This window comes from Toxorhynchites rutilus, chromosome 2, assembly GCF_029784135.1.
Source record: "Toxorhynchites rutilus septentrionalis strain SRP chromosome 2, ASM2978413v1, whole genome shotgun sequence".
Lineage (NCBI taxonomy): Eukaryota > Metazoa > Arthropoda > Insecta > Diptera > Culicidae > Toxorhynchites > Toxorhynchites rutilus.
The window spans coordinates 4,892,208-4,914,968 of NC_073745.1; the positions used below are offsets into that span (position 1 = coordinate 4,892,208).

Below are 22,761 nucleotides of genomic sequence, written 5' to 3' on the forward strand. Positions count from 1 at the left end.
CAAAATATTAATGAAAACGAACGCGTGTGCCGTTGTTGCACTACCGGATGTAATTTTTCGGTAGTGGAGTTCAACCTTTTATTCTTGAACGAGATTTCAAATCCTTTTCGTTGTTTGTTAACTGTTAACGTTATCCCCTGCACTGTTAACTGTCACTGAGATACGACTTGTGGTAAGTTGAAGCAATAAATTAATAGAAACAAATATGTGCTGTTGGGGTAAGATCGTCACCCTTTAAGTGGGGTATGCCCGGCATGATTTGCGGTTAGTTGAAGACTATCGAGCCATATTTTTCATCTATTTCAGATGCTTCGCAGCGACCAAAGGAAATCGAATCGTGGGAGTTGGAGAACCAGGAGAACCTTACGCATGCAGAAGAGGCTATCGCTGGTGGAGTTTCTGTTATAGTGCTTCCAAGACTTTTGTAATACCCAGGATTACATTACAGGATCACGTTTGGGGAAGGTGGTAAAATCGAAACTAGGACCAATAAAGTCCATATTTATGGCGGAACAGGAAGCTGAGCTAATACAGCACCTACTTGATCCAGAAAACCGATTTTATGGCATCGCGAAGGTTTACGTACGGAAGCAATCTCTGGTAAACAAACTAGGATTTCACTTCGAAAGATGTTTCCCAGAAGTGTACTTTCTCTTTTCTCCGTGGACCGTAAAACTTCATCTGCAATTGGTCATTCTATCTTACTAAGGCGGAAAATCAGACTTCTTCATTCCAGAAATAAACTTTCCAGGTGTCAGTTCTTCAACCCGAAGTGTTTTAGTGAGGTTGAACGGTTGAAACAGTAGCTTCTCCAGATCGATCGCTTTGTTCCACTGATTCTCGGTTAGGGAAGTATTCTCATTATCCAGATCACTGATGAAACTTCCAAGTTAAATCAATTGTTGAATCGTGAGATATGTACTCCCTCAGCGAGTAGCCTGATCTTAAACTGCTTCTTTCCCTGCTCTTTTTCTATGAATTATATCCGTTTTCGGGGTTCTAGCAGCTATAGTAACTTGCCTCAATTTGCTAATCAAGGTAGTATCAGAACGATCATTCAGTCCGGCACGAATCGTCAACTGAGTGTGTGAATGGGGCAACGTATGTGGAAGATCTTGAACATATCGGCAACTTTATCTATTACTGTATCAAATTAATTTCAACGAATTCAAATCGGATTTGCGCAAGTCCACTTTTCCACCACAATCACAATTAAACTGATGCTTTGGTTTTGAAGATAAATTCCAAGTTTTTATGCCATTTCCCCGTTTAAAGCCATGAAAGATGAAAAGCTGGTTGTGACAAAAATTTCTGAGGGATACTGTTTTCCACGACCATATCCACAATCTTTTTCTGGCGCATTTCAGCAGTCATGCCAACCGCTATCATTTCGTTTATAAAGAACGTAAAAAGCTTTGGTTGACCAACACGAAGACGTGTTGAGAAGGATGAATATCCCTTCGGACCGTGTACTTAATGCCGACGGCTGTTTCCAATGTATGTCAATGTTAAAAGATTTGCAGAATGCATCTGATCGTTTGTGTTCCATTCCAAACAGTTACCAATGAGAAGACTGCTGTCCGCAAAGGCACATGGGACGGAAGTGTTCAAATATAAAAAAAAAACATTTTAAACGGGATTTTTTTCTTCAAACGGCCACCATTTTTTCAAAAAACATGTTTTTGACTTGTCCAAGGTTCATGCTATAGCTGTTCGATTTGTTTGTTTCAGATAACCAGAAGGGCTGGAATGGTGTGCGCCATGGAACATTTTTTTTCGGAGATCGATAGAACGTCCGAAATTCGTGCCTCTACACTAGAATGCTCTTTTAAAAAAGTGCATCCTTAAAATAAGGTTCACAATGAAAACGGCTACGAATTCTTTCTGCCACTATTATGATGTAGAACTACGTCTTTCATATCTATACTGGGGTGTCGGAGCAACAAGATTTTGAGCGTTATTACCCCCTAACCAACTGAACGAAATGGTATGATAACCACTTCATTCGAAAAATAAAAACTTGTTTCAATAGTTCAAAAATTGCTTTGAAATCATAACAATCTAACTCATTGACGATGCTTGCTTTTGTGGTTATGGGAATGTGTTCCCGAACACGGACGTGAAATCAATGCGCTTAAGGAAATGGTCATAGCAGATACATACAAGCTGAGTACTTTTGTACTCGATTGAATTTTTGATGAACGGAATATATGTTCCCGAACACGGGCGCATAATCAAGGCGCTTCGGTTCTTTTCAGGACCACCAACAAGTTCAAAGGAGTTGAATTCCATGTGTATCTCTGTATAAATGAATCCATATTTTTACTCATTCATTCACACACTAACAAGAACAAAATTTCAGTGTTTTTAAAAATATTGATCATTTATTCATTGGGAATTAAGAGACGAATGAGTCCCTTAAAAATAAGAACAGAACATTATTGAGAATTGATTCAGATGGAACTTCAAACAAAAAGTTACCATTCAACGTGCAAATAAGCAAAGGAAAAATACACCGAAGACAACAATCCATACTCATTTTGAGTTTTTTATCATTTAAAATATGCAAATATACTTTTTAATCTCATCTTACATATTACAGTCAACGCTCCCTAACTCCCTTGCATGGCACCTTTGATTTATTTTATATACATTCTTCTCTCCATAACTCGATACTTCCCTAACTCAATGTCCCTTGGATATCGAATTAGCGAGAGCTGACTGTACATGAAAATTCTTGCAAATTCAAAAGTTAGTTGGCTGTAAAAATTATCTACATAGTGCGTGGTACAAATGTTTTTGTTGTTTTGGACAGGAAAAAACAACTCAAAATCTAATTCCGAAGAAACTGAAGAAGCAGAAGCAGTATCTTGAGTCTAATTTCAGTTTCGCAGTAGAAGCTGTAGGCTCAAAGGTGCTGACGTCGACGCTACTAAACATTTCGGTGTACCCGAATGGAACACTGCATTTTCGAATCAGTTCAAAGTGGTCCGGAAAAATACGCCGTATGTTGGATCAAAGAGATAGACCTGCTTCGACGCCAATATGCAATGTATAAGCCTCTCATAATCTAGCTACTACGTCCACGCAACAATCTTCAAGTGATGGTGATCCCAGCCTCTCACGTCACATACGGTCTGCTGCATCGGTAATTGGTGCTAATAATAACACAACAATGGAAGCCTCATATCAGTGATACCGCTGTGTATGGTCCAACTGTGAACATTCGAACAATAGGAATATTCTTACGCCGAAAAATGCGAAAAAAATAGAGTAAGATAAAAATGTACACGAATAAATTCGACTCTGTTACAGCTGATTGCTAAGTGCTAAAAGTGAGCTCACTAAAAAATAAACAGATGGAATAAATAAAAAACCTCTGACAATCGACCACTTTGGAAGTGCACTGGAAAAAGCAATTAAAACCGGTGTAAAATCATCCGAGCAGGTTTCAGAAAATGTGGACTTATTCCATTTGATGATGATGCCGTTGTTTGCAAGGATATCTGTTGTCCAATCAGCGTCACATAGTTTCATAGTCCCAGTTGCTCCAAGAGAAACAAGCATACAAGATGTTCCAAAAAAAACAAGAAACAAGCACAGATACGTGATCGGCATTGTTGCCATCTGCTCCTCGACTAAGTTCTACTCATCGAACACTGTCAGCTTCCTCATATGTACGAGATTTTTTTACTGATGCCACCATCTTCAATTTGTTCTCAAGCTCCAACCGAATCGCCTCTGTAAGATGCTTTGTTTACATCGAATTCTATGTTTGTGCCATCAGTTTCTGAAGTTCTGGATTCTACATTCATACCTCACCATTCCGGCAGGAGTTGTCACCAATTCCAGATTCTCCGTCAATCGTAGTCAAAATATCAATTTCCAATGATCCTCCGAACTTGGATTCATCAATACTGGAACAATCAACAATTGATGGGCCGGCAAGAAGCCATCGCAATGAGAGCAGTTGTAAAAGCAAACATCGGAAAATAGAAGCAAGAGCGGAAAATGTTATTGGAGCAACGACGGATCATGAAGACAGCTGGAAACGAGTTGAAGAATGAGCAGAGGGAAGGATGGACAAAATGAAGACTTGAGAATGACGATGCATCCAGGAAGACAAGTGGAAACCGGAGCAGATTCACCATTAATTATTCGACAAGAAACGTGTTCTTTGGAGAAGAAGGAATAAAAAGCCAAAAATTGGAAGGGAAATCAGAAAAATGTTTTCAGACAAATGATCAAAAATTGTTTAGAATTGAGATAGTTCCTATGAATTTTCTGGGTTATCATTTCAAATAAAATTTCCTTTCTCGTTTGATCCATGACAGCGCGGTTCGCGCTCAAACGAAACCCATCCCAGGTTCCACCATTCACCGAAGGCCTCCCAATCCATGGTGGGATAGCCAATGTTCAAAGCTTTATGTAGAAAAATCGAATGCATTTAAAGCTTTTCGGAAACGAGGAACCATTGACAATTTTCAAACGTATTTAGACCTTGAAAATCAATTTAAAAACTTGATCAAAGGTAAAAAACGTGCTTATTGGCGAAATTTCGTGGGAGGTTTGTCACGAGAAACGTCAATGAAAAAATTATGGAAAGTGGCTCGAAACATGAGAAATCGCTCTTCATCGAATGAAAGCGAGGAACATTCACATCGATGGATTTTTAATTTTGCGCGAAAGGTTTGTCCCGATTTCGCTCCCGTGCAAAGAATTGTTCGAGATATACCACAAGATAGGTGCGATCTTGATTCCGAGTTTTCGATGGTAGAATTCTCTCTTGCTCTGCTTTCATGTAACAATTCTGCTCCGGGATCGGATAGAATTAAGTTCAACTTGCTGAAAAACCTCCCTGATGTGGCGAAACATCGCTTGTTGAACTTATTCAATCGGTTTCTGGAGAATAATATTGTTCCAGATGATTGGAGACAAGTACGAGTTATAGCTATTCAAAAACCCGGAAAACCCGCGTCCGACTTCAATTCGTACCGCCCAATAGCAATGCTGTCTTGTATACGGAAATTGTTGGGGAAAATGATCTTGTTTCGCCTTGATCGATGGGTTGAAACGAATGGCCTACTCTCAGATACACAATATGGGTTCCGCAGGGGCAAGGGGACGAATGATTGTCTTGCGTTGCTTTCTTCAGAAATTCAAATGGCTTACGCCGAAAAAAAACAAATGGCTTCAGTATTCTTGGACATAAAGGGGGCCTTTGATTCTGTTTCAATAGAGGTTTTGTCAGACAAATTACACTCTCGGGGTCTGCCGCCTCTATTGAATAATATGTTATATAACTTGCTTTGTGAGAAACATTTGAATTTTTCTCACGGGGATTCGACAGTAAGTCGGGTCTCCTACATGGGACTCCCCCAGGGCTCATGTTTAAGCCCCCTTTTGTACAACTTCTATGTAAGCGACATCGACAATTGCCTTACACAAAATTGCAGCCTAAGACAACTTGCAGATGATGGAGTGGTGTCTGTCGTAGGATCAAACGAATCCGACCTGCAAGGACCCTTACAAGATACTTTGAACAATTTTTCAACCTGGGCCATTGGGCTAGGGATCGAATTCTCCACGGAGAAAACAGAGATGGTGGTTTTTTCTAGGAAGCATAGACCAGCAAAACCAAAGCTTCAACTTTTGGGTAAACCGATCACTCATACTATGTCTTTCAAGTATCTTGGGGTCTGGTTCGACTCCAAATGTACTTGGGGGGCCCATATTAGGTATCTGAGTAAAAAATGTCAACAAAGAATAAACTTTCTCCGTACAATTACCGGCACCTGGTGGGGAGCCGATCCCGAAGATCTTATAATGTTGTATCGAACAACTATTCTCTCAGTGATTGAGTATGGCAGTTTCTGTTTTCAATCAGCTGCCAAAACACACCTCATTAAACTCGAGCGAATTCAGTATCTTTGTCTCCGTATCGCGTTGGAATGTATGCCCTCAACGCATACCATGAGCCTCAAGGTTTTGGCAGGCGTACTCCCACTAAAAGATCGCTTCAATTTAATATCTCTTCGGTTCCTCATCCGGTGTAAGGTTATGAACCCATTGGTGATCGGAAATTTTGAGCAGCTGATCGAGCTAAATTTTCACTCCGGATTCATGAGTTCATATCATGAATTCATCTCCATGCAGGTTGATCCTTCTTCGAAAATTCCCAACCGTGTTTGTTTTCCTGACTATATCAATTCCTCTGTACATTTTGATCTGTTCATGAAGAAGAAAATCCATGGAATTCCAGATTATCATCGATCGGGGATCGTTCCTACGATCTTCAATGCAAAGTATGGGCGTGTCAATTGTGATAATATGTACTTTACTGATGGGTCCTCTATGAATGATTCCACAGGATTTGGAGTGTTCAACGAAATTTTTAGCACCTCCCACAGTCTTCAGAATCCTTGCTCAGTGTATATTGCTGAATTGGCAGCAATTCATTGGGCTCTGGACAGCGTCGCCTCACGACCTGTTGAACACTATTACATTGTAACGGATAGTCTTAGCTCTGTCGAAGCTATTCGTTCAGTGAGGCCGGAAAAGCACTCGCCGTACTTCCTTGAGAGAATACGAGAAATTTTGAGTGCTTTATCCAGACGCTGTTATGTCATTACCTTTGTCTGGGTCCCTTCACATTGCTCAATTCCGGGTAATGAGAGGGCTGACTCATTAGCAAAGGTAGGTGCGATTGAAGGCGACATTTACCAGCGTCAAATCGCCTTCAATGAATTTTTTTCTTTAGTCCGTAAAAATACCTTCGCTAACTGGCAACGCAAATGGAACGAAGATGAATTGGGCCGGTGGTTTCACTCGATTATCCCTAAGGTTAGCCTCAAACCGTGGTTCAAAAGTCTGGACTTGAGTCGGGACTTTATTCGCACCTTCTCCCGACTCATGTCCAATTACTGTTCGTTAGATGCGCTTCTCTTTCGTTTCAATCTTGCCAGCATCAATCTCTGCGTCTGTGGTCAAGGTTATCACGACATCGAGCATGTTGTTTGGTCGTGCGACGTGTATCTTGTCGCCAGATCGAATTTAGAAAACTCCCTTCGGGCCCGAGGAAGACAGCCCAATGTGCCGGTGAGAGATGTGTTGGCTCGGTAGGACCTTGATTACCCAAATATACGTTTTCCTTAAAGCTATCGATCTTCGTGTGTGATTGTACCTATGTCCTTATACCCTCCTTTTCATCCATTGCGAGCGATTGGCCCCCTTGGTATAAACAGCAAAATAAGTTGAAATGTAAATATACAATAGATATACGAATAGATTTAAGAATCGAGTGTGATCATCAACATTGTAACAATTCCCTTATATCCCATCCCTTTCCTGAAAGAATATTTCACCCTCTAAACTCGAGTAAACCGCGAGTAATCGGTTTTCCACCTTACTAACCATAGTGTTAGGAAAATTATTTATGTATAGTTTTAAAACATATATTTCAGAATTCGGCTCCTTTAAACTAATGTAACTGAGCCTGTAAAAATAAACGATTTATATAAAAAAAAAATTTCAAATAAATGAAACAAAGTATATAATAAGAGAAATCAGTAACCAGGAATGACTTTTCCGATTACATCTCTATGTACGAGTTTTACTGCTCCAGCATTATATTTCAGATAGCGGCGCGAATAGTTTGTATTCCTACAAACATAAATATTTTCATATATAGAAATGGTGATTCGTGAGGTTATAAATGTAATTATAACCTCACAAATATTGGTATTTTCTATATCTGTAATAAATCGTATATTCGTATGACAATAGTCGTATAAGACAAATACATCAATGGTATATTTATCCAAACTAGTTAGGCGCATAATATACCACCAAAAATTTGGGATATTTGATAATGTATATGCGCTAGTTATGCGATATGATGTTTGCTGGCTAGAGTGTGCCATTGGCGATTGACATAATGCGGTTTGTGAATCGTTTACTCTTTTTAGCACCTCGCTTCGACAATTATTCGGCTATAATTAGCAGCGAGTGGAGTTATTACCCATTATGTTACGGGTGCTGAGCGAAGCTGGGAGCACTTGGAGTTGGAAAAAGTGTGTCATAGCAAAAACGCCGGAGAGTGTCCGGTGAATTTCGACAGATGCAATCAAATAATAGCGCATAATTGCGAAAGCGAAGTTACCCCGAGTTTATTTGTGGTCTATAATTACCAACGAAACGGACAAAAAAACTACTTCGATATCTAAAATTAATGCTTATTGTGTTTCTTTTGATCTACCATGGCGAGTTTCAGTACCAGTATTTTCATCAGCCTTGACATGAGAATGAAAAACCAAAGAACACATTTGATCTTTTTTTTTTTTGCAGTACGAATATTCGCAATTAGGAACAAATTTCATTATCCAAGAAAATGCCCTATTTTTTATTCCCAACGGTTTGCACGCTGTCTCTCGTGTTTGTGGGCGGTTTCAGACTCCTGTTATATGTATGCTAATATGCCGATTTTCGCACAGAGTAGCTCTTTTGCCAGAACACAAAAGCAGGTTTTGTGCGTCTGCCCCCTCTCGCTCTTTTCCTCTTTTGTAGGTTTGTACTCCTTTGATCTCTCTCTCGTAATACATCCACCTGCAAAATGTGTTCCGAATTTTCATTCCCTTCGTCAGTGGAGCTTAAAACTCACCCTGCGCGCTTCTCTCGCTCGCTCACACCATCCCACGTTTAAGCAGCTTCAAGTAGAGATCCGACGCCCACCTGGCACCCACCCATATCACTTTCAATGCATTAGGAGGAATGTATACACTGAGCAAACACTGAAACAGAGCACTATACGCGTAGTACTTGTTACTAATGGGGTTTCAATATCACAATCATTCACTTAACTAATCTCATTGATGAAACTTAAAAATAGTCAACACATACACCGCCAGCTGATCGATCACATCGGCATTAATCGGCATTGAGTTGTCGAATTGATGAATTACCTTCCACTTTCCGTACTGACGCGGGCGGACTGACCGAGTGACGGGGTCACAAACGGATATGGATGGGCGAGGAGTTATGCCACCAAGAATGCCGACACGATACTACTGTTGGGAGAGACAAAAGAACTCAGACGGACCTGCGATTGCTTATCGTAAGTGTGCACCGATGGTACAAAAACTGGAAATCCTCACCCGGTTTTATTTATAATGTGTCATGTACCCGCCATCGCCACCGACCACCGGCTGCCCTCCCGCTGTCCAGATAACAGAAACCCTCGGTATCGGGGGCAAAGGGAGACACGGATGAAAATATACTGCAATGTGTAATACAATAATAGGCTAGCACAAGCTGGTCGTATAGTTCGGGCTGCATCAGCAACACTGCCGCAACTGATAGTGTTATCGGGGTAGGTCCTTATCAGTCGCCTCCTTCGCCCGTTTTTGACAACAACTATATGTGCGATATTTTATCTCATTCTGCCGGTTTACATTGTGGAGCGGGGGAACACGGAATAGTAATACTCTACATCATTCACTGTTCTTCCTCTTCTTTCTTTCGGTTGTTTTACGACTCACGATGATGATGCTTCTCCCAGCGCGGTACATCCGTCTGGCGTGTTGTCGGAGGATTCTTATTATAAGATTTTTGGCAAACATTTACTTGCCATCTTTGGTCATACAAAAGAACCGAATCGGACGAGAAAAACAGTATCTTGGGCTGTTGTGCAATTTAGCTGCAAATAAGCACAATAACGAACCCCATTCATGAAATATCTCTGCCGGTATAATAATAATAATATCCTAGACAACAGGTTGTATTCAAATCGTTGTATTCATCATTCCAAGTGTCACCACTTTGTTTGAATTTTTTCTGTCATAAAGGGTGTGTCACATCAAATTGCATCACGGAAAAAACGCTGTAGAAATTCGTCCAGTAGACCGATCCTTTTGAAAATTTTAGACAGTAAAATAAAAACTATTAAACAACTTTTGGCATTTTCTTTTTATTCATACTTCGAGCCCAAGCCCGTATGCTCGCACCTTCCTCTTTACCCCGTCCATAAGGTTCTATACAACGTCAGGTTGTAGTTTTTTTTTTAACAGAAATCCATTTTCTCTTGAAGTCCGCCTCCGATTTGACAACTTTTGGGTTCTTCCGGAGGGCCTGCTTCATAATCGCCCAATATTTCTCTATTGGGCGAAGCTCCGGCGCGTTGGGCGGGTTCATTTCCTTTGGCACGAAGGTGACCCCGTTGGCTTCGTACCACTCCAACACGTCATTTGAATAGTGGCACGAAGCGAGATCCGGCCAGAAGATGGTCGGGCCCTCGTGCTGCTTCAATAGTGGTAGTAAGCGCTTCTGTAGGCACTCCTTAAGGTAAACCTGCCCGTTTACCGTGCCGGTCATCACGAAGGGAGCGCTCCGCTTTCCGCAAGAGCAGATCGCTTGCCACACCATGTACTTTTTGGCAAACTTGGATAGTTTCTTGGACAGCTTCCGGGCTCGCGTCTTCCCCACCATGTTTTGCCTTTCGTCGCGGTTAGGAGCCTTCTGAACCTTGTATGTACGCAGGCCCTCCCGCTGCTTGATCCGCTGGACGAATGAACTTGACAAATTCAGCTTATTGGCGACATCCCGGACCGAACTTCTCGGATCACGTCTAAACTGCTTAACTACGCGCTTGTGATCTTTTTCACTGACGGAGCATCCATTTTTGCCGTTCTTCACCTTCCGGTCGATGGTTAGGTTCTCGAAGTATCGTTTTAGTACTCTGCTGACCGTGGATTGGACGATTCCCAGCATCTTACCGATGTCCCGATGTGACAACTCCGGATTCTCGAAATGAGTGCACAGGATTAATTCACGACGCTCTTTTTCGTTCGACGACATTTTTCCAAATTTACGATAAATTGACAGTGAAGCGTGGCCAACGTGATCTATACACTCTTATCTGATTATAAGCGAAAGCTGAAGATATAATTCCTAAAAATTAAATTTCTACAGCGTTTTTTCAGTGATGCAATTTGATTTGACACACCCTTTATTTTTATTTTTCCTTTGAATTTTAACCCTCCTGTACTCGCGCGCAAAATTATAACTCGTGTACTCGCGCAAGATGTCTCAGGCTGTACGTGTCTCCGTAATATTGCTATCGACGAATTTCATGCCAACTCGACTGGCCGTTGGTAGCACCTTCTCAGATAGCAGTGAAACTTTGTAGGTGTAAAGACATGGGCCATTTAAGCAACTTTGCATACTTGAAATATTCGAAAAATAATTAGACAACTTTTTGGAAAAAGCCGAATTTTTTTTTCTTGAATTTTTACAAAAATTTATAACTTAACTATGATACCTACAAAATTCATGTAAAAGAATGAAATGTAGGAAATTGTTTACGAAAAAATACCAAAAATTTTTTCAAAAAAAATTTCATCAAAAAAAGTTATTTTTAAAATTAAAATTCATTTTTCTCAAAAACGTATTTTTTTAAAATTCCCAAAAATATATATATGAATAGCCCTTAAAATTTCCAAGAAAGTCGTCCATACACCGGAAGATGGGTACTTTTACAGAGAAAAAGTTTTTCTAACAACTAACAACATTTCATCCTTTTGCATAAATTTTGTAGGTATCATAGTTTTTAAGTTATTAAGCTTAAATGACCCATGTCTTTACACCCACAACGTTTCACTACTATCTGAGATGGTGCGACGACGAGTTGGCATGAAATTCGTCTATCGTGTATTTTAGGCGTTATTGGTATTTATTTCAAGAAAAAGATATAATTGAATGAAAAAACTCCCGAAACTATGCTTTCTTCATCTTCGTTCAATTTCAATAGTGAGTTGACTCAGGCTTCTCAAAATAAAATGATTGACATTCGGTCTGTGAGATTTTTTTTTCTCAACATTTTCTCGCTAATGTAAAAAAAAATGATACAATCTTCTCATATTAGGATTCATTAAGGCAACACAATGTAAACACAATTTAAGAAATAACAGTTTATTTTCCAGCGAGTACGGGTTCCTACTAAGCGGGTACTGTTCCCTTAGGGAACATTCAATTCAATAAATTCAAGTTAATTGAACTGTAAAAGCAATCCAAACGTGATTCTGATGGACCTTGAATATTCAAGGATAAAAACGATTTAAAAAAAATCCACATCTTTAAGAACCAGATTGTACGTCAGCCAACTAATACCATATTTAGTCATAGAGTCATTTGAATCAGAAATTTTAAGAATACAATTGAAACTTACTCCAAAGTTTCTCTTTATATTTGTACTTGCACGCCCTACACATACAAACTGGACGTCAAACATCGTGGTATGCGTGCGTTCTTCGATCTCTGATTAGGTATCGGTTAAGCTGTGTATACATAGGCGCTATGAACCCCATCTTGTAACGATTTCTCTTCAAACGCGTTTTGGCATAAAGGACGTTTTCCACGTTTTCGATTTCAGAACAAGATGCAATTCATCGGAGAAGAATTGTTGACAACAGCTATCGATCGACGTATTCACGTTTTATCTGCGTGTAAAACTCAACTATATCAAAAAATTTGATCTAGAATGTTGATATCGAAAATATCTATCAGCCGTTTCTTCACATCATTCAAAAAATGTTGTCCTAGCGATCAAAAATGATGCATCATCGATCAATTGCTGTATATTTGATTTAGCGCCACGTACTTACAGAGTTACAATTTCATGACCCAAGTCTCAGAAACAAGAACGTGTGGCAACTGTCGCGATGTTTAAATGCGAGAAGACGGCGAAGCAGATCTAAGAGCTGCTCAAGATGCGTTCTTAATCTTGTTCCGTACACTACAAAGAAACAGCTGATGTAGAAGATAGACCCAGAGAGGGAAGTCCGAGGTCGGTACGGCTGCACAATGTCATCCATGTTGCTCGTGAACTCGTTCGCTGCAATCCTCTTCGATACTTTCGGCTTGGTGTATATGAGCGTTGTTTGAGCCATTAATTGAAACAAATACGATAAACGATGCAAATAAACTCATAAAACGGTTTAAAAGCTACGGCCACCGTTGCATCTTTTTTTTTCTGATGGAAAAATCTTCACGTTTGAAGCTGATGAAAAGTCCCTCGTGTCGCAAAATAGATGCAAGCTACCAAAAATACATAAAACATCGAGATCTGGATCAAAAAAAAATTGGACGAAAATCGACCTTCTGGGACTCGACCATCATTGTCTGAGTGCAGTGAAAGTATGGAAAACATAATTATTAAATTTGAAGAACCGACCATGTACATTTTGTTTATTGGCCCAAAAAACGTACTTATGCAAAATTTCAGCTCAATCCGACATGATTTAGGCGTGCCTCAAAGTACTCGGCCATTTTTGGCCAAAATTTTTTTTTTCCGAGATAACACCATATCTCGATGTTTCATACAATTTGAAGATATTTGGCATCAAAATATATTTTTTTAAAACCTCGATTTCTACATGTGGCGTTATTTTTCCCTGAATTTTTAAGAGCATATGCGAGACACTAAAATAATTTCTGCATTATTATTTTTATTTTCCTGAAATCCATTATTTTATTGTATTCGTGATTTTCAATTGTAAGATTAAAATAAAAAAAATAATAAAAATTTTGATTTTTTAAGTGTTCTTCTCATTAATCCGAATGATCTTTCCCCAAGTCAAATTTAGCTTAAAGGAATAATTTATCCTAAATTGAAGTATATTACTGTTATCACATATTTCACATAAAGATTGCAAGTGTCAGAAGTGTCTTTTATCTTCAATCATCAAGGGCCAATGCTTCTTGACGATGTTTACTTTCCTCACCTGCTCAATTTCTCTTTCGGATGAATTGAAACTGAATGTTGACTCATGATGTTGTTTTCAAAGTTACAATATAGAGCTAGTATGAATAATCGATTGTACTCGAAACGATAGGGGTGAGAGATATCAAATGTGTTTCTTTGACGTTTATGGACAGTCGAACTCCCGCAGCGTCCATCAAATTTTGATTTGGCACTGAGTATACAGTCGCGGAAGAGGTGAGGACCCAAGCGTGATGGTAAAGCTATGTGTACATCTGTTAGACATGCACTTTGATATATAACTTGTTATTACTTAATCGTAGCGCCCGTATACACTGGAGCATGCATGATTGATATTGTGAATATTTATGCATTATGAAATTAGGGTAGATCTACAGTCAACTTAAGTTAATTCACACTAGTGAGAAATTGATTAATGTTTACGTCTAGTCTACTGAATAAATTTTCTCTATCGTAGATATTGTTCATTTGTTTCATTGTTCACTATCAATTTCACCACATTTTATGCTCATCTGATTAGAACTGTCTTAGTAAAATATTCAGTTCATCAACTTTCTCGACTAAGATTAAGATTATCTTTGCAATCTTTTTTAAAAAAATGAGTGGGCGTACCAAAATCGAACGAGACAGATTCAAAAAAGCGCATTATTACACAAGTAGTCTGGTTAGATCCATGAAGAGTGCGATGAAAACTCGGATACATCAGATACCGCTGTCTCAGCATCCTAATTAAAACGGAAGTCAACAAGCGTTATGAAATTGGGACTCTTAACGTGTATCATGTGCCTCCGTGTCTCGGTTCAAGACCATGCAATTGATGCTGGTCTCTAGATCCGTCACTTGAGGTACTCTGTAAAAAATCATATTGTCGATGTTGTAATTGAAAATTATTGGATTCAAGGAAGGATATAAAGAACCTGACATTTTTCTATGCTCACAACAAGTAAAGAACAACACCAATGAACAATCGTTCGGCCACGGAGCCCAATACTGATGATTAGTAATAACTGTTAGGTTAATTGTCCTGGCAACGTCCTTCCAACTGCTAAGGAAAGGGAAGGAATGTTAGATCGACATTTACTTAAGAGAGATGCAGAGAACTGTACGACCTTTCATAAATATATCGGGAATTTATTAATGTGTTAGTAAGAAAGGTAAGCCATAGGATACACTCAGCCGGTGTTACTGGCTGTATTGATTTTCAGTGCTGACTAGCTGACCCGGCAAACCTCGTCCCGCGCCCAAAATTTATTTTGAGTTATCACATCCACGTTTTCTTACTAAGCGCACATTCATGGGTCCAATCGCAGAACTGTTCATTGATTGATCTTCTAATCTACCCTTTAAAATGTATGTTTTACTATGAAATTTCAATACTTCTACCAACTCGACATTACCCCCCTTCACCCTTTGAGAGAGGGGAGGGTTCTCGAAGTATCATAAGAATCTTCCTCGGCCCCAAAAACCCCTTCATACCAATTTTCATGTCTTTCGGTTCAGTAGTTTCCGAGTCCATAAGAATCAGACAGACAGATAGAAAGAAATCCGTTTTTACATATATAGATAGAATATAAAGGGTGTGTCACATCAAATTGCATCACGGAAAAAACGCTGTAGAAATTTAATTTTTAGGAATTATATCTTCAGCTTTCGCTTATAATCAGATAAGAGTGTATAGATCACGTTGGCCATGATTCACTGTCAATTTTGCGTAAATTTGGAAAAATGTCGTCGAACGAAAAAGAGCGTCGTGAATTAATCCTGTGCACTCATTTCGAGAATCCGGAGTTGTCACATCGGGACATCGGTAAGATGCTGGGAATCGTCCAATCCACGGTCAGCAGAGTACTAAAACGATACTTCGAGAACCTAACCATCGACCGGAAGGTGAAGATCGGCAAAAATGGATGCTCCGTCAGTGAAAAAGATCACAAGCGCGTAGTTAAGCAGTTTAGACGTGATCCGAGAAGTTCGGTCCGGGATGTCGCCAATAAGCTGAATTTGTCAAGTTCATTCGTCCAGCGGACCACGCAGCGGGAGGGCCTGCGTACATACAAGGTTCAGAAGGCTCCTAACCGCGACGAAAGGCAAAACATGGTGGGGAAGACGCGAGCCCGGAAGCTGTACACCGAAATGCTGACGAAGCCGCATTGCCTGGTAATGGACGACGAAACCTACGTCAAAGCGGACTTTCGTCAGCGGCCGGGCCTGTTGTTCTTCTCCGCAGAGGACAAATTCAGCGTTCCGGAGGAGATTCGCAAGCAGAAACTATCCAAGTTTGCCAAAAAGTACATGGTGTGGCAAGTGATCTGCTCTTGCGGAAAGCGAAGCGCCCCCTTCGTGATGACCGGCACGGTAAACGGGCAGGTTTACCTTAAGGAGTGCCTACAGAGGCGCTTACTACCACTATTGAAGCAGCACGAGGGCCCGACTATCTTCTGGCCGGATCTCGCTTCGTGCCACTATTCAAAGGACGTGTTGGAGTGGTACGAAGCCAACGGGGTCACCTTCGTGCCAAAGGAAATGAACCCGCCCAACGCGCCGGAGCTTCGCCCAATAGAGAAATATTGGGCGATTATGAAGCAGGCCCTCCGGAAGAACCCAAAAGTTGTCAAATCATAGGCGGACTTCAAGAGAAAATGGATTTCTGTTCAAAAAAAACTACAACCTGACGTTGTAGAGAACCTTATGGACGGGGTAAAGAGGAAGGTGCGAGCATACGGGCTTGGGCTCGAAGTATGAATAAAAAGAAAATGCCAAAAGTTGTTTAATAGTTTTTATTTTACTGTTTAAAATTTTCAAAAGTATCGGTCTACTGGGCGAATTTCCACAGCGTTTTTTCCGTGATGCAATTTGATGTGACACACCCTTTAGATAGATAGATAACAAAGGATACGAATGGTACGAAAAAACTAGTTCGTAAAAAGATTAAACGAACGGTCTTTAATACAAAAGGGTAGTTAGCCATACGAACTTATTACTGATTACGAGCGAACTGTTTGGGAACGAATGATGTGCAGCTGAACTGAATACATGTGCAAAGCAGATTGCGTTGTTCGGAACGGATGAATATAACGAGAACGGTTGAAGAAAACTATAAAAGATACCGATATTGTCATTCACAAGAAAAATGCATGTAACATGTAACACATTTGCCGATAGCGAGCACTTATCAGATTCAAAGAAGAGCAGGTAACTTGGAAGATTCGGAAAAATCAAATGAACTAAAGGCGAGCGTTTTATCGATAAGGATTTTTATGGAGATGTTCATAAATCGATACAAGAAAGCCAGAGAATGTCGATTGTTTCGTTATAATGTTAGAATATCTATCTGAATTTCTTTTCAAAAGTTTACTATTAATTATTACTGATTCCGGATTCTTTCTACCACTAAAACTCTTGCAATTCGTTTGAAGTTCAGTTAAATACATACTACAAATAGTTTTTCTAGAGCCACCATTTAAAGAATTTTTTCCCATCTGTTCATTTTAGGCTCATTAGCATTTTAGCTGTAACAGAGCCATTTTTTTTCTAATCGTGTACATGTCACATGGCTACCATATCTCTAATTAGAAATTTTTCGGCGTAAGAGTATTCCTTGTATACCATTGCATATGGTACATTTACATAGTAGCCATTTAGGCGTAAGAGTATTCTTTCTGTTCCATTATCCAGTTAGACCACCGGACAGCGGAGACAGTTGATATGATCATTGTTGAGTTATTAATAGAACAGCAGCCCGATGTGCCTTGCAGAGCAGAGCAGTTGTATGGATGAATTGATCTTATTTCGACCGTGGATCGATCTCCATCGCTGATGATTGTTGCGTGGACGTTGTTATTCTGTAACAACACAAAGATAGTGAATGAGGGCCCTGAGTTTTTAACTCACTATCGATCGCTCACTAAGCGAACGCGCAACCAATGCGGCTACGGAGACCCCCGCATTTGAAGAATTGAATGAGTTAAATTTACAGATTTCTGAACAATTACAAAAACTTCTCGGAGTCCTACGTCTAGTTTCCGTCCGTGCCTCTAGGCTCAGACCTTTCTATCTTTTTTTTTCACAAAAACTGACTCCTCCGCGTTCGGGACATTTGTTTCTCATTTTACAGTGTAAAACACAGGGACACGGGTTTTCACGGGGCTTGCTTGAATTTTACTGCGTTTAGTACATTTTTCTTGCGAGTTGTATTCCTACCGATACAAATTGCATACTTTTATTTCGCAATCCCTTATCGATACTTTCACCGCATGAATGCTTAAACGGTGCCCCGCATCAAATTGCATCACGAAAAAAAACGCTGTAGGAAATCACCCATTGATACCCATTCTCTTGAAATTTGGGTAGAAGCAGTTTAGAGTGTATTGTTTACACTGTATTTTTATCGCTATCAGTTTTGCGAAAATTGGCGTCACCCGAAAAGCAACGTCGCGAATTGATTTAGCGCAAGCACCTGAAAAATCCTCAACTTTCTCATCGGAACAACGAAAACGACTCGGAATCGTGCAGTCGACGGTGAATCGTGTGATTAAACGTTACTTCGAAACTCTGAGAATCGAACGGAAGGAGAAGTGCCGTCAAAATGGGTGTTCTATAAGTGATCAGGATCACAAGCGTGTCGTGAAAGGGTTTAAGCAAAATCCCAATCCTTCGATCAGAGATGTGGCCAAGAAGTTGAATCTGTCCAAGTCTTTCGTACAGAGAGCCAAGAACCGGGAAGGACTGCAGTGGAGAGGGCTGCAGATTGTGACGAATGGTAAAATACGGTGGGAAAGTCACGGACCCCTTCAAAATTTGCCAAGAAGTACATGATTTGGCAAGGGATCTGCTGGCAAACGAAGTGTGCCGTTCATGACTACCGGGCAGATCTAGGTAATTTTCTATATGCTTTTTTACCGTAATGCCAATTTTATGTGGGACACCCTTTATCCATTCCGCCTTCGCTAATTTTCTCATTGATATAGCATCAGGTCACAATGGATTTTTATCTTTTTATCTCTTATTGTGTCAATAATACGAGAAATAGAAACAGCTGTCAAAACAAGCTATAGTCTTTTTCAGGTTTGTGAGAATATTATTTTTCGCGATATTTTTTTCCGGTCCTCGAAACCTTTTTCGATCAAGGAAAAGCCCACCGTCACTCCCGCCCGTTTGAACGGGAAGTAAGGCAATATAAGGATCACATTTAAATTCTATTATCTAAGATTTATGGTGTTTTCACGGAACATGATTGGGGTAGAAGATTAGCGAAAATCTAAAAGTGAGAACAAAGGTCCCACTGAAAGTTGTTCCAGATTTTGTCACCCTCATTTGGAAAAGTTCTGCCCAAAACCGTCACAATAAAAACACTGTCCAACGGAACAGGCAACAATGACAATGTAGTTTGGGTACACTTATGGGTACACAGCATATTTTCGTGAAAACAGAAATGATTCTCTCTCTGTGGTTTTCGATGCATCATACCCCCTCGCGCGTTGTTTCCGCTATTTTCAACGTGGCACTTTAACTCGTTAGTCGTGAATGTTGTCAGAGAACAAAAAAAAGAAGAAAAAAATGCCGCTGCCGAGTGACATTGTGTCACTCAAACAAAATCGGAACGAATGAATTACGACCATGACATCCCCCGTGTTTTGTCCTCAACAAAAATTCGATGTGGTGAGCAATGGGGACCGACCTTTGGTTGTCATAATGACACGCTGTTGTTCCGTTGGACGAATCGGCACCATTCGACGAGCTGATTAGCTTGAGTATATTAGGCATTTTGTCATAAATGAAGTTTGCATGAAAAGAAGCGAGAATGTTAGGAGAACATAAACATCATGAAACGCTCGAAGGCGCAAAAACACGTCAATCCCTTCAAGTATGCGCGACATTCATGGTGCGACCTGCTTTTCAATGGAAATATGTGCATTGCATTTCAATCGATTTCGTGATTTCTTCAACCGGTTGCAGAGTAAGCAGCCAGCTATAACACGTGCGTTTACACAAATAGCGAGGGAATGCTCAGATAAGAAGCGGACAAATGCAGAATGCATACAATTGCTCTCGATAAAGCTTTGGCAGAAATCCTTCCAACGATAACGGCTTTTATGAACCAACGTCAACTTCATCATCATATCCGTTATCTTTACAATTATGCGGACAATTGGGCGATAAAATGCCATCGCAGACCAATTTTGGGATATGCCGAAAAATGTCACGAAAATGTCGTTAGATACCTGATCGTGTGAAACAGCGAACTTGTGTATTTGCTTATTTTCTGCACACTCCGCCGAGCGTTGTGATATATCCATAAAATCGTCGGCTTTTCGTGCTGATAAGACAAGACGTGCGACGCTCAACGGAAGACGGCAAATTGTACTCTGTACACACAACAGAGTGAACCACCGCAAGAGGTTCTGATTCGAAGGTTAGTAGTGGTCACCCGCGCTAGGGAACCAACAAATAATTACGACACTGACATGTCCCAATATAATCCCAGCCAGCTTACGATAAAATGATGAGACGAGCGTGTGGTGAATACGCATTTCGTCGTGTTTCCGAGATACCTCTCGCTTCCCATATATTTCATCTTCCCGCGCGCCGCCCCGCGAGTGATGATAATACGCATGCTACAAGGTGATGACGAAGATCATTTGAGTTGGATTATCAGCATCCAGCGGCCAGGGAGAGAGGTGAGGAAATCACCGTTGAATTATGACAGCTTGAGGATCACTTACATCTCGTTCTATTCTTGATGAATCCAGAACTCCCATCGGATCGAAAGCGCAAAGCCACCCCATGGGACGGTTCAGCTGAACAGTAGCGGTACAAATGTGTTACAACAGCGTACAATTTCGTAGGTCTTCCACGAGCAACCGATGGTAATAGACACAATCCCAACAGCAGAAGTAGCAGTGATGCGAGATCACAGATGACACAAGTGTCGTTTGTTTTTTGGTTCGTACAGACTCCCCCAAGCGGAACCAACCAGACAGAGCAGCAGCAGCCGCAACGGGTTGTGACATCAGCTCCGAAATATTCCCCAATACCTTTACGCGTTGTTTTACGTATTTTTTTATGGCGCTATGGGTGCTCGCGGTATGTTTCATTTTGAGAAATCTATCAATTAGTGGTGCTAATTCGGTTCGCTGGATGTGCGCGTGTGCGCGGTTTTTTTCCTACTTCTTCAATATCTCCGTTGAACGATCGTCGGGGTTGGTGAATAACGCATAAAACCCGCGGAAAGACGTGTGAAAAACAAACCACCTGCGCGCGCGTGGACACTGTATGAGGTAAGATAATACACATCAGACGACCCAAATAGATCTCTCGTCGAAAAATGAGTTGAACCTTGTGTTTTCCGCAGTAACTTTAAACAGGAACAAATTGCCACCAAGAGCATGTTCCAGGAATACATTTGCGGTTATTAACACTTTACGGACCGCTCACGAGTTTTCTCGTTTTCGCGTTCCTTATTTACGAACTTGTGCGAAATTAGCGGAAAAAAGTTTTTGTTGCATACAAGTTTCTGTTCAACTCTACAATTTGTTCTTTGACACCCAACTTGTATCTTTCTTCATTTGGCTGCAATTTTTTTTTTTTTATTAATCCGTTTATTTTTACAGGCTCAGTTACATAAGTTTAATGGAGCCAAACTCTTAACTATATTTCAACTAGCATATATCAACATGTTGTTTCCTTAATTCTATGGTTAATGAAATAGGAAACCGATTACTCGCGGTCGACTCGAGTTTAGAAGGGTGACACATTTTCATTAGGAAAAGGATGGGATGTAAGGAGATGTGTGTTTACACTCGCACTCACATTCACATTCACATTCTCATTCACACTGAGACTTCACACTCAATTCTTAAAACTATCCTTACATCTAATATGTATTTACAATATAACTTATTCTAATGTTAGTAGGAAGGGAACCGATAGCTCGCGAAGGACGAAAAGGAGGGGAAAAGGATGTATAAACAATCACACTCGAAGATCGATAGCTTTAAGGAAAACATATATTTGGGACATGTAATCAAGGTCTAACCGAGCCAACACATCTCTCACCGGCACATTGGACTGCTTTCCTCCAGCCCGAAGGGAGTTTTCTAAATTCGATCTGGCGACAAGTTACAACTCGCACGACCAAACAACGTGTTCGATATCGTGGTAACCATGGCCACAACCGCAGAGATTGCTGTCGGCAAGATTAAAACGAAAAAGCAGCGCGTCTAACGAACAGTGATTGGACATGAGTCGGGAGAAGGTGCGAATAAAGTCCCGACTCAATTCCAGACTTTTGAACCACGGATTGAGGCTAACCTTAGGGATAATTGAGTGGAGCCACCGGCCCAATTCATCTTCGTTCCATTTGCGTTGCCAGTTAACGATGGTATTTTTACGAACTAAAGAATAAAATTCATTGAAGGCGATTTGACGCTGATAAATTTCGCCTTCAATTGCACCTACCTTTGCTAATGAGTCAGCCCTCTCATTACCCGGAATTGAGCAATGTGAAGGGACCCAGACAAAGGTAATGACATAACAGCGTCTGGATAAAGCACTCAAAATTTCTCGTATTCTCTCAAGGAAGTACGGCGAGTGCTTTTCCGGCCTCACTGAACGGATAGCTTCGACAGAGCTAAGACTATCCGTTACAATGTGATAGTGTTCAACAGGTCGTGAGGCGACGCTGTCCAGCGCCCAGTGTATTGCTGCCAATTCAGCAATATACACTGAGCAAGGATACTGAAGACTGTGTGAGGTGCTAAAAAATTTGTTGAACACTCCAAATCCTGTGGACTCATTCATAGAGGACCCATCAGTAAAGTACATATTATCACAATTGACACGCCCATACTTTGCTTCGAAAATCGTAGGAACGATCCCCGATCGATGATAATCTGGAATTCCATGGATATCCTGCATCATGGACAGATCAAAATGCACAGAGGAATTGATGTAGTCAGGAAAACAAACACGGTTGGGAATATACGAAG

At 40.5% G+C, this 22,761-nt stretch overlaps 1 protein-coding gene across 29 annotated transcripts in view; it reads right to left on the reverse strand.

Moving 5' to 3' along the window:
• Window positions 1–22,761, reverse strand: part of LOC129766172 (plasma membrane calcium-transporting ATPase 1) — a 208,624-nt gene that overhangs the window by 36,399 nt on the left and 149,464 nt on the right. The window contains exons 1-2 of one of the 29 annotated variants that reach the window (XM_055766658.1): window positions 8,961–9,112; window positions 8,660–8,802 (exon numbers count right to left, since the gene is read on the reverse strand). The exons of 27 other annotated variants lie outside the window; for them this stretch is intronic. The gene's annotated coding sequence lies outside the window, so the exon portion shown is untranslated. Of the gene's footprint in view, window positions 1–8,659; window positions 8,803–8,960; window positions 9,113–22,761 lie in introns of those variants that run through there. One more of the 29 variants, XM_055766659.1, reaches the window with a different exon arrangement.